Source organism: Hemicordylus capensis, chromosome 3 (assembly GCF_027244095.1).
Source record: "Hemicordylus capensis ecotype Gifberg chromosome 3, rHemCap1.1.pri, whole genome shotgun sequence".
NCBI classification, from domain to species: Eukaryota; Metazoa; Chordata; class Lepidosauria; order Squamata; family Cordylidae; genus Hemicordylus; species Hemicordylus capensis.
In genome coordinates this window covers 280,050,535-280,063,621 of record NC_069659.1, presented here as the reverse complement: position 1 = coordinate 280,063,621, position 13,087 = coordinate 280,050,535, and the positions used below count along the sequence as shown (strand labels likewise).

At 42.2% G+C, this 13,087-nt stretch overlaps 1 long non-coding RNA gene across 1 annotated transcript in view; it reads right to left on the bottom strand.

The window, feature by feature from the left end:
* LOC128352336 (uncharacterized) overlaps positions 1-13,087 on the bottom strand; it is a 94,178-nt gene that overhangs the window by 65,912 nt on the left and 15,179 nt on the right. The window contains exons 3-4 of the long non-coding RNA XR_008320333.1: positions 12,154-12,245; positions 6,747-6,874 (exon numbers count right to left, since the gene is read on the bottom strand). This is a non-coding gene — a long non-coding RNA (uncharacterized LOC128352336). The remainder of the gene's footprint in view (positions 1-6,746; positions 6,875-12,153; positions 12,246-13,087) is intronic.

The window sequence follows — 13,087 nt, the reverse complement described above, 5'->3', positions numbered from 1 at the left end:
GAATTTTCACGAGGCACAAATGACCAAGCTCAAACTATCATACTTAGGACACATTATGCGAAGATCCAGCTCCCTTGAGTTCATAATGCTGGGAAAAGTGGAAGGAAAGAGAAGAAGAGGACGACCAGCAGCAAGGTGGATGGACTCTATTACAACAGCAGTGAATGCACCACTGAGAGACCTGAAAGGCCAAGCTGAAGACAGATCATCCTGGAGAGAATCTATCTATGTGGTCACTAAGAGTCGACACCGACTTGACGGCACTTAATCAATCAATCAAATCACCTGCATCTGTGGAACATTAGACACTATGGAAGATGAGACCTTGTAGAAGGAAATTGGATTAGGTAGCTTTTTGCACCATATGCTAGTCTCTAGGACAGTCCTTTAAAAAAGGTGTCGTTTAATTTAGGCCCAAGAGGTGCTTTTTAAAAAAATGGTCCTTTTATGTTGCTCCTCTGCTCACATATTTGGAATTGTTATGGAGCAAACTTCTGGAACTGAATTAATGGTTTTTACGAATGACTATGATAACTTTGGAGAGATGCTGCTGAAAGGGGAATGTGCTGTGTGGGAAAAACAGGCCATAAAAACAGATTCAACAGATTTCACTCCAGGGAGAGATAGCTCATCCCTGCTTCATTTAAAGACATTAGATTTTTGTGGATGCTGGGATTTTTGATTATTGGCAATGTATGTGCATGTATAATACATTCAAGTGAAGCAAAATGCAGTTCCATTTGCAACTGAGGAAGGAAATGTTAAACAGAAGCCCATTGCTTTGCATGTGGGAAAGAGAGGAGGAAATCAGCACTATTTCACATGGGTTGAAATGTGTATCTCAGGATGCTATTTTTATATATAAATGTCTTTAAATTGTCTGTTTAAAATGGAACTAAAGAGAGTCTGGAACTTCCAGCTGTGTCTTGGAAAGAACTATTATAAGATGCAAAGTATCACAATACAGTTGTATGGGCTTGGTGGCAACTACCTTAGGCTTGGATTTGAAATAGCAGGAAAGTCAATTCATATATTTGCTCTTTTCATTGGGGCTTCCCCCCTATGTTTTTGCCACCCTGTGTGCCTTATATGGAAGGGCTAATTCATATCACTGTTTTGGACATTTCCAAAAGGTAAATGCAAGTTAAAAATCTCAGCAATTCTTGCAAGTTTAGTTGCCTCTATGATTCATTTGATTCAAGTTCAGACCTTAAGTCTAAACTTTTTTCTTCTGAGCTAAGGCCTCAATGATAAAACAGCCACAAGACCATTCATTGTCCACTCAATTCATAGCCAATCATTTTATGTTGACTGAAGCATGTTATCTGAATTCTGGCCCTGAGTTTTGGGTATACTGAATAGTACATTTACAGGGATGTTTGCACAGGAGACCCTTGTTATTTGCAGGTTCTCCATCCACACTTGTATGCATCTGTGGTTGGGTCACAGAGACCTGGTTTATTTAATCGCGGGGTGAAAATGGGCTATTCTCACTTATCTGCAGTTCCTAAGTGACTGGAAATTACTTCTGACATCATGTTCAGCCATCATTTTTGATCAGAAAGTCATTTTTTAATCCCTCCCTCCAATGGATGAAAAATCAGAGGATTGGGGGGTTTGGATGACATTGCTGGAGAGATGGAGAGCAAGATACTGTGCTTATTTTTCTCCCCCACCCCACCACCCCTTTCCCACAATTTTTAGCACACTTCAGTGTGCTTAGGAACCTAACCCTCCCAATCCCATAGGGTTAAGGTCTCTCTGTTCACGATTTTGGCATCCACAGCAAAAGGCTGGAACGAAACCCCCATGAATAAGAAGGGTCTCCTCTATGGTGCTGATGTTATTCCTTAGATAGTGGAACATAAGAACATAGAAACTTAGGAAACTGCCATATACTGTCAGACCATTGGTCTATCTAGCTCTTAAGCTGTGTTGTATTGCTGTTTCATTCTGTTTGCTGTTATGTACTTGAGTTTGTGGCTATCCATTTTTTTTAAAAAAAATCCATTTAAAAAAATGTGTGTATATATATTAGCTTCTTGCTCACCACCTTGAAAGTACATGGAAAAGTCAGATGTCTTACATAGGTATACATTGAAGCGATTCTCACAATCACCAAAAAACAGGCTAAGGGAGCCTAGCCCTCTTTTTGGTGGTCGTGTGCTGCCACGGGAACCATGCGACTCTCGACAGCTAACCCGCCTAATTCCCCCTCCCCTTAGCCGAGGTTAACGGAGCGAATGCTCCATTGACCTCTTCTTCCTGATCGTGTATTGCCGCAGTGCAGCTGCACGCCACGGCTTTGCCCTGCGACAACACATGAGGAGACCCCCTGCAGGAGGCGGAAACCAGCCTCCCAGCCCTGGGGGTCTCTCCAGGATGTCCCGTGCACTCACGTGGGGCATCCTGGAACTTCCGGGGGCTGCACAGCCCCTGATCCCCGCAGCCCCCGCCAGCTCTGTGACGGAGCCGGCAGTCGTGTGGGCAGCCAATCCAGCTGCCCAGGGCTCCGTGGGTGATCATCTGCAGGGAGAGTGGGCTAAGCCCACTCTCCCTGCAAACCCCCTAAAGGCGAGTCTTACTGATCGTGAGACTTGCCTCATAGCTTAATATTTGGGGGAAATTGTTTTTGTTATATATGCCCATAGCAGTAAGCATTTAGACAGTTAGGCAAAGAAGCTCAGCCAGAAAAAGCTGGCCATCTTGATACCATTAATGATGCCCATAAATATGCACCTCTATGCTTGGAAAGGCCAGATGTGCAAATCCATCTTTAGTCAATGAGGGCAATAGTCAATGAACATAAGAAGCTGCCTTATACTGAGTCAGACCATTGGTCCATCTAGCTCAATGTTCTCCACACTGACTCATATCACTTTTCCAGGGTTTTGGACAGGGGTCCTTTCCAGTGCCAGGGATTGAACCTGGGGTGACCTGCATGCAAAGCAATGCTCTATCACTGAACAACAGGCCATTCCCATTAAAAAAAATTCTTTTTAAATTCCTTTCTGCTCTACTGTCTTTATTTCCTACAAAATGGTTTCTTGTTGGAGGAAATGAAGAAAAGAATCCACTCCAACAAGAAAGAATTGTGTAGAGATTTTTAATCCTTCTCTCCACACAAACATGCACCCAAATGCATTCTACAATAAAGTTTAAACACTCAAACAAGAGAACTGAAAAACCACTGAGGACAGCTGAAGAGGTTTAATGGCTATTATATCATTATACTAATAGCTACAGCCTGTGTGTTTCAGAGAAAGAAATACAAGAGAAAAGGAAAGATAATATGGGAAATGCCAATTTGATGAAGCTGCAGTCTTGAGAAGAAAAAATCAGTCAGAGGAGAATGAACTAAAGAAGTAAAGGCTGATAATTTCAGCAGTAAGGCATATATTGCACTTTTGGGGAATCGTTTTTGATACTTAGCACAAATGAGGGGCCACTGTAATGTTATTACTAGCAATATATACTGTATACAGTAGGATAGAACAAAGATTGGCTGAATGTCCTTTTAATTCTTCTGTAAAAGCAGTTCCATGGTTGTCCATGAAGGAATGGCAAGTGAACCATACCTTCAGGATCGAGTATTTTATTATTAACTTTTTTGAATTGGAAAATTTTCTCCTGCAGCAGTCTTTGCAAAGAGAAACCCATCAGTCATTTTCTTAGCATGTTAGCTTACACCAGCGTTCTTCATTGCATTGCCCGTGTGCTGCTGACAGCCCGACTTGCTCTCCTCTCCTTCCCCCACTAATGGAGCACACCCCCAAGCCTTCTCCCCCTTCCTCTGGACCCCTCCCCATGCCTTCTGCTTGGTGAAGACCCCCCCCTCGGGGCATGCACCCCCCTCACCTTCGGGACACATCTTGTCAGGCACTGCAGGCTGCTCTCACTCATAAATGATATCCAGTCGTTCTGAGAAGCACGTGCTTCTCAGGAGTTACATATATCCCATATATGTGTATATGTTTTGCTGATTTTATACATTTATATCCTGACCTTCAGTGTGAAAATATTTCCAGGAAGGCTTACAACAAAATAGTACAGTGGCTGACATACAGAGCAACAATGTACCAGTGCAACCAGAGCCTAAAGGAACTTCCCAACTAACTTCACTGGTGCAATGAGGAAGTGGCTATTTTTTATACCCTCCCCTTCACCAGGAAGCCCTTTGTGCCACCCAAAAATATGTCCCTGAGGGCTAAGCAACCCTCAGGGACATGTTTTCATGTGACACAGAGGGCTTCCAGAGCAAAGAGAGGTAATCAAAATTATCCCCCCCACCGTCCTCCATGCAAGTGGCAGTGCTAAGTTAGTTGATCACATCCGCAGTGCTGATGCATTGCACACAGCACCGGCACTTCATTCTTTAGGATGTCAGCCAATAAAGAAAACAACAAAAATCAAAATTGTCAAAGCAAGAATAGATGAAACAACAGGATTATAATAAGACAGCTTTGATCTAATTCTTAATCAGAAATTAAAACCCTGGTAAAATAAAAGGGACTTTTTCTTACATCAGGGTAGGCAGTAGGTAAGCCCTAGCCGGGGTGTGTTCATGTATGTACATTCCATTAAAAGGGCACCATATTCAAAAAGGCACTTTCCACAGTTGCCACCCACTGAATTTCAGGTGGTAAGAATATCTGGTGGAGGCCTCCTTCACCTTTATGTCCCTTTGGTGCCTGGTTCAGATCTTATTATTTTACCAGGGAGTTTTTCCACACCTGGCTTGTAGTTTGTATCTCCTCTAGAATGAAGGTGTACGTTCACATATCGGCCAAATTTACCCCAAAGTCCCTGCAAGCTATCGGGGAGCACTTCACAAACAATTCAGGTTTTTCATTGTGTGTTAGAGTGTAGCCCAATTCATATCCAGGGTTTTAAAAAAATCCACTTTTGCATCAGGTTTTGGGGGCAACTTCAAGCTTGCAGTAAAGCCTCACACAAAGCAGTAAAACCTGCTGTCTGGGAAAGCTGCTAGCTTTCAATTTCAATTTCAGCAGGCTCAAATCAAAGCAAGTGATTCCTTGCAGATCTCAAGCTGAACAGGCTTTTAAAGGTAAGCACTCACACCTTAAATTAATTGCACATGCTAAAGATGCTAGTGCTTAACTTTAAAGGCCTGCACATTCAGTAAAAACAAACAAACAAACAAAAACCCACAAGACTTTAATCTAATTTCAGGTAGCATTTTTTTCCCTTCTAAAGGAGAAAGAACTTTTTCCTGATCGTGTGTATGTGTGTGTGTGTTTCGGGGAGAGGGTCAATTACCTTAATTACAGGTAGAAAAAGCACTTGATTATACAGAAAATGCTGTGCTTTTGGCAGCAGCATTGCTTAATGTGCTACTGATGTACCCAGTGACCAGTTCCTGTCAGCTGTCAGCTTAATTCCTCAACTATGCCAGGGAATGATGCAATATAATGATGATGCATCATTCCCAGTGCATTCCTGGGGGAAATGATCGCCTTGCCGTGTGGTCCTATGGGTCTACCACTTTTTTCCCGAATGCACTGGGGACAATTTGATGTCATTACATTGTAAACCAGATGGTAACAAAGACCACTGAGAGGACCAGGATAATTAACTGGATTGCACTCCCCCATCCAAAATCAACCCATCCATCAGGGCAAGGAAGGCAGTCTATGCTAAAACAAAGCCTAAATGAGATTAAAATACATCCTGCCAGCCACCATTTTCCCATCCAGACTGGGTCAGGTAATGATGCAGTATTGATATGGGAAGCAGCACCTACCACAGATACATTATTTTTGCATGTTACCGTAGTGGTCCCTCTAATATTTCGAGGAATGAGTTTTGTTCTGGGTGGCAGAATCAAGGCACAGTGTGTGCACATGCATTCAGAGTGGGGCCTTCCTAATTCAACCTGAGCAGAATCTAAAATTAACTGAGCGAACATCAGAAAATGTGAGGGCACACATGCATGCACTCCTTGGAACAGTAGTTACCAGACCATGGTGATAACTACTTACATCAAATCTCCCAAGAATAGGAAGCCATCACCCCCCAGCCAGTCCTGAAATATTCCAAATCTCATAAAGGTGAGGAAAAGCAGGGGGTTTTTTTTTAATGTATGTGTGAGTGGTTTAATGCTTGTCTGCCAACTAGGCCTGTGTGAAGGCCACTCCACATTATGATAATCCATTTAGCAGGGATTTCATGCAATTTTTAGACATTGATAAGAGAAGTGTTCCTGCCTCTTTAGCTAGCTTATATCGCCAGATGCTGAACACCTTGTTAAAGACATACGATTACCAATAAGCAATGTGTAATTCCACTACTCTTTCAAATCCCTCAAGGTATGTAACACGGCAAGGCAGGATTTTTATTTCACCTCTCTCATTTTTGTGCGCAAGCAATCTTGTTTCTTATGCAAATCTCATTTCATTCCCTTTGAACTTCTTTCCTGAATTAGAAGATATTTCACTGTCTGTTTCTAAAGAAAGATGATGACTTTGGAGTCTAGCTGCAAGAATAAATTCCAGGTACAGCTAGTATCTAATGTAACTTCTGAAAATGGTGTAAAAGAAAATATATTGTAAAGCACTGGGAGGATAGGGCAGTCAGGTGTGCATTAACAAAAGATATATCACCAAAAAAGGGGAGCAAAAGAGGACACAAATATGCATAAATATTGCATATGCTAATGTATATGATAGATGCACATTTAGAAATTATTATAATAATAAGTAAAATAGAAATGCAGTACTGCTCACCATTGTGGGCAAATCTGTGACCAAGTAACCTGTGTGCCTACTTTCAGGTGCAAATTGTTGAAGGTTCCTGCTCTCTCTTCTGAGGGTTATTTATCCTGCATTCACCCCAAGCCTCAGACTTTAAGCACCTGCAAAGAAAAACCTGAACCTATTTCTCAGCATTTGGGAGTGCTAAATGCTTTCCAAAGAGACACTCATGCTTGCAACTTCCATCCAATATGAATAAAACTGGCAAAGTAATAGACGTTATTCTCAACATACTTGTAAGATCACCTCAGACTTAAAGTTATAGAAAGGAAAACCTGGAACTTTGAGTGTCTGAAGAAAAACACCTTGACCTATTCCCCTTCAGGTTGGCTTGCTGAAAGCCCTGCCTAGGGACTGTCATATCTGCAACTTTCATCCAATTCAGACAAGAAATTACAAAGTAATTTCAAACTTTAAGGGCAGATATGTAAAGTGTACCTGCAAAGAAACTTGGGGACCTTCCTGCCTAAAAATGTATGAGCTTGCAGTTCTTCCAAGGGGTGGTCATGCCTGCAACATTCATCCAATTCTGATAAGTTCTTGATGGTTTCTTATGGGTGTCTACTGTAGGGTCATGTGTAGGGGCATGTAAGGCAGTCAGCACTTTGTTCAGTGCTGCCTGGGGACTACTTCCTCTCACTCCCCAAGACAGAGAAAAAAGCTCGGAGTCAGCGCTGAATGTAGTTCTAACTTGTGAGGATCAGGAGTGGAGCGGAGCTTCCTCCTTTCCTGATACTGTGCTGCCAAAACAGCTTATTTTGGGGCTGCAAACAGCACCCCTCTATATTATTTGGCTCTGTGGGACCACAGCTTCCATCTTGGAATACCTGAGCTTCTGGGACTGTGAACTCTGCACATGCCCATATTTGGCAAACTATGCAATTATTTGGTCGCTTAGCACAAGCAAAGTATGGGGCAATGTTGCCCTAGGTCATCATAACAAAGGACTAAAGGGAAACAGCCACCAAACCTCTCTTTGTCTGCTAACTTGGCAAAGAGGCACCTTTTACCATGGTGATTCTCTTTATTTAGAAGGGGGAGAGTAACTGGCCCTATCGACCCCCAGCAAAGTTCTTCCAGTGACTGTTGTTGGTGTCTGTCTTATGTTTCTTTTAGATTGTGAGCCCTTTGGGGACAGGGATCCATCTTATTTATTTATTATTTCTCTATGTAAACCGCCCTGAGCCATTTTTGGAAGGGCGGTATAGAAATTGAATTATTATTATTATTATTATTATTATTATTATTATTAAGTAAGGTTCTTAAGAGTGGTAGTTCTACACCACTCACTGTTTTTTCTCCTTCCCGCTTTTCTGCTGCCCTCCCTCTGTGAGCATACCCGCTCTTGTCTCTTCTATAGGAGCAAAAAATGTACCACCAGATAAGGATAGGTTTACCAACTTTCAGCCTCTCTGAATCTCCTTTTCCCCTGCCCCTGCCTTCTCTTCTGTTTCCTAGCCCTTCCTACAGCAAGTCTTTTTTATTTTATTTTATTTTATTACACTTATATCCCACTCTTCCTCCAAGGAGCCCAGAGCGGTGTACTACATACTTAAGTTTCTCCTCACAACAACCCTGTGAAATAGGCTAGTCTGAGAGAGAAGTGACTGGCCCAGAGTCACCCAGCAAGTATCAGGGCTGAATAAGGGTTTGAACTCGGGTCTCCTCAGTCCTAATCCAGAACTCTATATAAATATATCTTAAGCTGATCTATTTACAATTTGGAACGTAAGCTAAATTCCTCTTTGTGAAACTCTTGTTAAGAGTCTTGCCTAACCAATCATTTTTCACTTCCTGTACCCCATCTTTAGCTACTTAATGGTGCAGTGGGAAAATGACTTGACTAGCAAGCCAGAGGTTGCTGGTTCGAATCCCCGCTGGTATGTTTCCCAGACTATGGGAAACACCTATATCGGGCAGCAGCGATAAAGGAAGATGCCGAAAGGCACCATCTCATACTGTGTGGGAGCAGGCAATAGTAAACCCCTGCTGTATTCTACCAAAGACAACCACAGGGCTCTGGAGTCACCAGGAGTTGACACCAACTCAGTGGCACACTTTACCTTTACCCAATCTTTATCTTAGATAAATCTGTTGTATTTTACCTGTGTTTCGTCCTCATTCCCAAGACCAGAACTTTGTGTGTAATTATTAATACTGTAACAGACTGCTCCCCCCATAGCCAAGCTGATTCTACATGACTGTGCTCAGAGCCTGCCCTCCAACCAGCTTAACCCTTGATTTCATTGTGCCTCTCTAGCCTCCTACGTGTCATTCACATCAGTAGCTCCAGGAAGCAGACCCCCCACCGAGGTTGTGCTGTGGATAGTTTTGTAAAATTAGGAACCTGCCATAGTAGACCACAGACTGCACAAAAGGTGTTCTCTGTTGTGCTCATTAACACCTGCACAGTCCCAGATATCTGCCTGCCTATAGTTGTCCCAATATTTAATATATCTATTTTTATACCTGTGTGCTTCGTGCAGGGGTCTTTGGGGACTAAACTGTTCTTGCACACAAAGTGATAAGCCACTCCTGCAGCAGAGAATTTCAGAAAGTGGTTTAGATTTAAAAAGCTCTATTCACACTCAATTAGTGTTCCTTTACACAATCAGAACATCACAGTCTTCATGACTGTAAGCCTTCTCAGTTAAATCAGAAGCAGGTGTTCTTGCAGTAGTAACACTACTGCAAGTATACATGAGTATACACTATTGTAATCGGTACTCGGAAGGAACCATGGATGTATATTTTTAGTATTATAAACTTTTCAAGACCTCTTTAATGTGCAAATAAAATAAAACATAAAACAGATGGTAAAATAGCAAAACATTTTGATGTTACACATCAGCTTCAGTGCTATGTAGTGATGACTGAAACTTACTCTTAAGTACCTTTCATCCACATATGAGATAAGTACTGTTTCTTCTATCTTTATGCTGTATATCTGCCATATGTTCGTTGTATTTTTTTAATCAAGGGTCTACTGAGAGGAGAGCTTGTCTTGTGGTAGCAAGCATGACTTGTCCCCTTAGCTAAGCAGGGCCTGCCCTGAATGCATATTTATTTATAATTGATTTAAAATATTTATATGCCATCCCTCCAGTGCACTACTGCTCGGGGCAGCTCACAACTATAAGATAGATATAAGATACAATAAAACAGAAGATCTCAACCTTGGGTCCCCAGATGTTGATGTACTTCAACTCCCATAGTCCCCAAGCCAAGGTCACTGGGGTTGGGGATTATGGGAGATCATTGGGAGATACAGTGCATTCTAAAGAAACAAGGTTCGCAAGTACATGTTATTTGTTCAGCCATTATGACCTTGAGACAGCATTTAGTGAAGTCAAGACTGTATGAAAGCAAATGTGAAATAGAGGATTGCCCAGGCACGGCTTGTGAACTCTCCTCCGGGGGGGGGGAGGCTTCTTTAAGGTAAACAGAGCCAGTGCTCTGTGCCGCCCAGCAGCCCCCGCGGCGGGGAATCGCCTCCACCACTTGCCTGGCCACTGGTGGGGGCTCGCCTCCGCTGGAGCCAGGTGAGTGGCGGAGGTGATTCCCCGCCGCGGGGCTGCTGGGCAGCATGGAGCACTGGCTCCGTTTACCTTAAAGAAGCCGCCCGCCTCCACCCCCCCGGAGGCGCATTCACGAGCTGTACCTGGGATTGCCAGATTTGTGAGAATAAGGAAGGAAGGTATCAGATAAAGGGAGTGGTATATACAATGGTTTGCATGGAATACATGCATTTTTAAAAATATATATATTGGGGAGACAGGTAGACCCTTGGTAAAAAGATGCAAGGAACATCTGGCAGACATACAGCATAAAGCTAGAACAAAACCGTAGGGAGTGCATATTAAAGAACAACACCAAAGTAGAGTAGTGAATACAAAGATATTCACTTTGGCTGTGGAGGCAGATGTGAAGAAGTGGAAAATCAGGGAAGTTATGTATACAGAAGTTATCCCCATTCAGCCATGAAACTAGCTGGGTGACTCTGAGCCAGTCACTTCTCTCTCAGCCTAACCTACTTCACAGGGTTGTTGTGAAAGAGAAACTTAAGTATGTAGTACACCGCTCTGGGCTCCTTGGAGGAAGAGCGGGATATAAATGTAATGATGATGATGATGTATATATGCATCCCACCATAAATAAAGAAGAAATGAGGGAAGCGATGAAATTCATTGGCTATTGAATGAGGGTGAATTTTTACTCTTTCCCTCCCATTATTACTCTGCCTTCCTATTATGTGAGGGTAGGAATTTGAACTCTCTCACTCTGCATATGAGATATGTGGGGTTTTGTAGCAGGGTTGGTTGACACTGTAACAGGAGTGGCTAATTACTGTCAGTTTTGCTGAGTCATGACATTGAGGTATTGTACTTAAGAGCATGTTTCAGCCACCACTGTATAACACTGAAGCTGATGTGTAACATCAAAACATTTGGTATTTGAACATCTGCTTTATGTTTTGTTTTTTGAAGAGGTCTTGAAAAGTTTGTGTTCTTTTGGAGAATGTGTATTTCACTGTCTTTGGTATTATAATAAAAATAGAAAAATGAAGTGTTTTTTGTTGTGATGATTAGAAAAGTATCATAGCTCAAAGTTTGAGCACAAACCCTGGAATGGCCAGTTAAAGGATTGGGCCTAACAATTCTTTTGCTGTTTTTACAGTTCATAAGAGTATGACCTTAGCTTATCTCTGATTCTTCAGTTGCAAAAAGGGAATAGCAGTCCCTACTGGAGGCAAAGGAGCTTCAAAATGATGGCCTTGATCCAGCTGAAGTTAGCTGTGACTAATTCCAATTAAAGTAATCAAATTTATGTAAGTTTCAACTTGTTCCATACATTTCACTTTGTTATAAGTAACATTAGCTGAATCAGGTCCAATTCCATTTAACAGGGCAAGACCCACGGGTACAAAGAGTATGATGCACTTCAGTTTGATTTCAGTGGCTTAAGGCTGACCAACTCTGTGCTGGATCATAGGCAATATGGCAACAGTTGATGTTAAGAGTTTGGGGTAATTACAGACTGATTATTGCAGCAGTGATTATATATGTGTTGACAGGATTAGACAACGTAAATTGTGAACTAGCTCAGAAATGTATGGTGGAAAAGTTTGGCAATGGCTGTACTGCAGTGAGGACTTGAACTCATATTTCATGTTGAGGTTGCCACAAGAGTGATTCAATTTGTGAAGGACTGGGGCAAGGAAGACAGACAAGAACACATAATCAACCCCCCCCCTTTTTTTAAAGTAGTGTCTAGTGACAATGAGGTTCCCACTGCTTATCTGGGATGTGAAATAATGAATACAATGAGGTGGCAAGAGGGAGTAAAGGAAACTTCATAGTAAAGGGAACTTGTCTTGTACCGTCTGCTATCTGTTTTCCTCCTTTTTCTGTCTGGGCTGAATCAATCTGATTGCAAATCCAGGCTTCTTTCATCAGACCCACTGACATGTCACTACAAAATAAAAAGGAAATAATTACACTGGTGATATCTTCTACAGTGTCACTCACTATGCCTCTCCTGTCTCTCTGTCTACGTTCTGTTTGGTACACTCATAAAGAAGTTCACACAAGACAGGAACCTGCAAGTCCCTGCACAGGAAGGAAACAAAAGTGGTAGAAGAGATGGTAACAATCCATTTTAATTGGATTGCTAGTGGAGTGATTCCTGAATTGCACATGACAACCAATGGCCGAAATGTGCTGAAATTGAGTTACATAAATACAGTAACATGTTATCTGAGCAATAAATGGGACTCTGTTCTGTCATGTATTTTGGCCTCTTCCAGTTGGCATGAATGTGAATCGCTACCTGTTGTTGGTGGCAAAATTGCATGGTCTTCAGTTGAATAAGTTGATGCTGTTTTATCACTATTTTTGAGAAATTATACCAGCCAGCATTCATTCACCACAAAGTATAAAACAGATTGGACTGGGGAGTGTTTGACCAGGAACTGGGAAAAGAGCATGGCCAGCTGGAACCAACTGGAGACTGTTTCTGTTCCCTTGCTTTCCCCAGGCAAAGGCATATAAAACCTCCATTTTGCTGAAGGTGGGCTGGGGAGTGTTTAACAAGGGACTCAGAGTCCCTTTTGTTTGGTTTGAGTTTGAACTGGACTTGAGCTGGATCCTCTGGCTCGAGTACCAGTTCCATTGAGTACTGGATCCATCAAGTACTTGTCGTAAATCTGTTGGCACGGCTGACCCGACAGGATTTATGATCCCTCCAGCTCCACATCTGTGAGTCAAGATCGAAATTCTGTAGATAAGAGTAGCAGCTTAGCTGCACAGACGAAA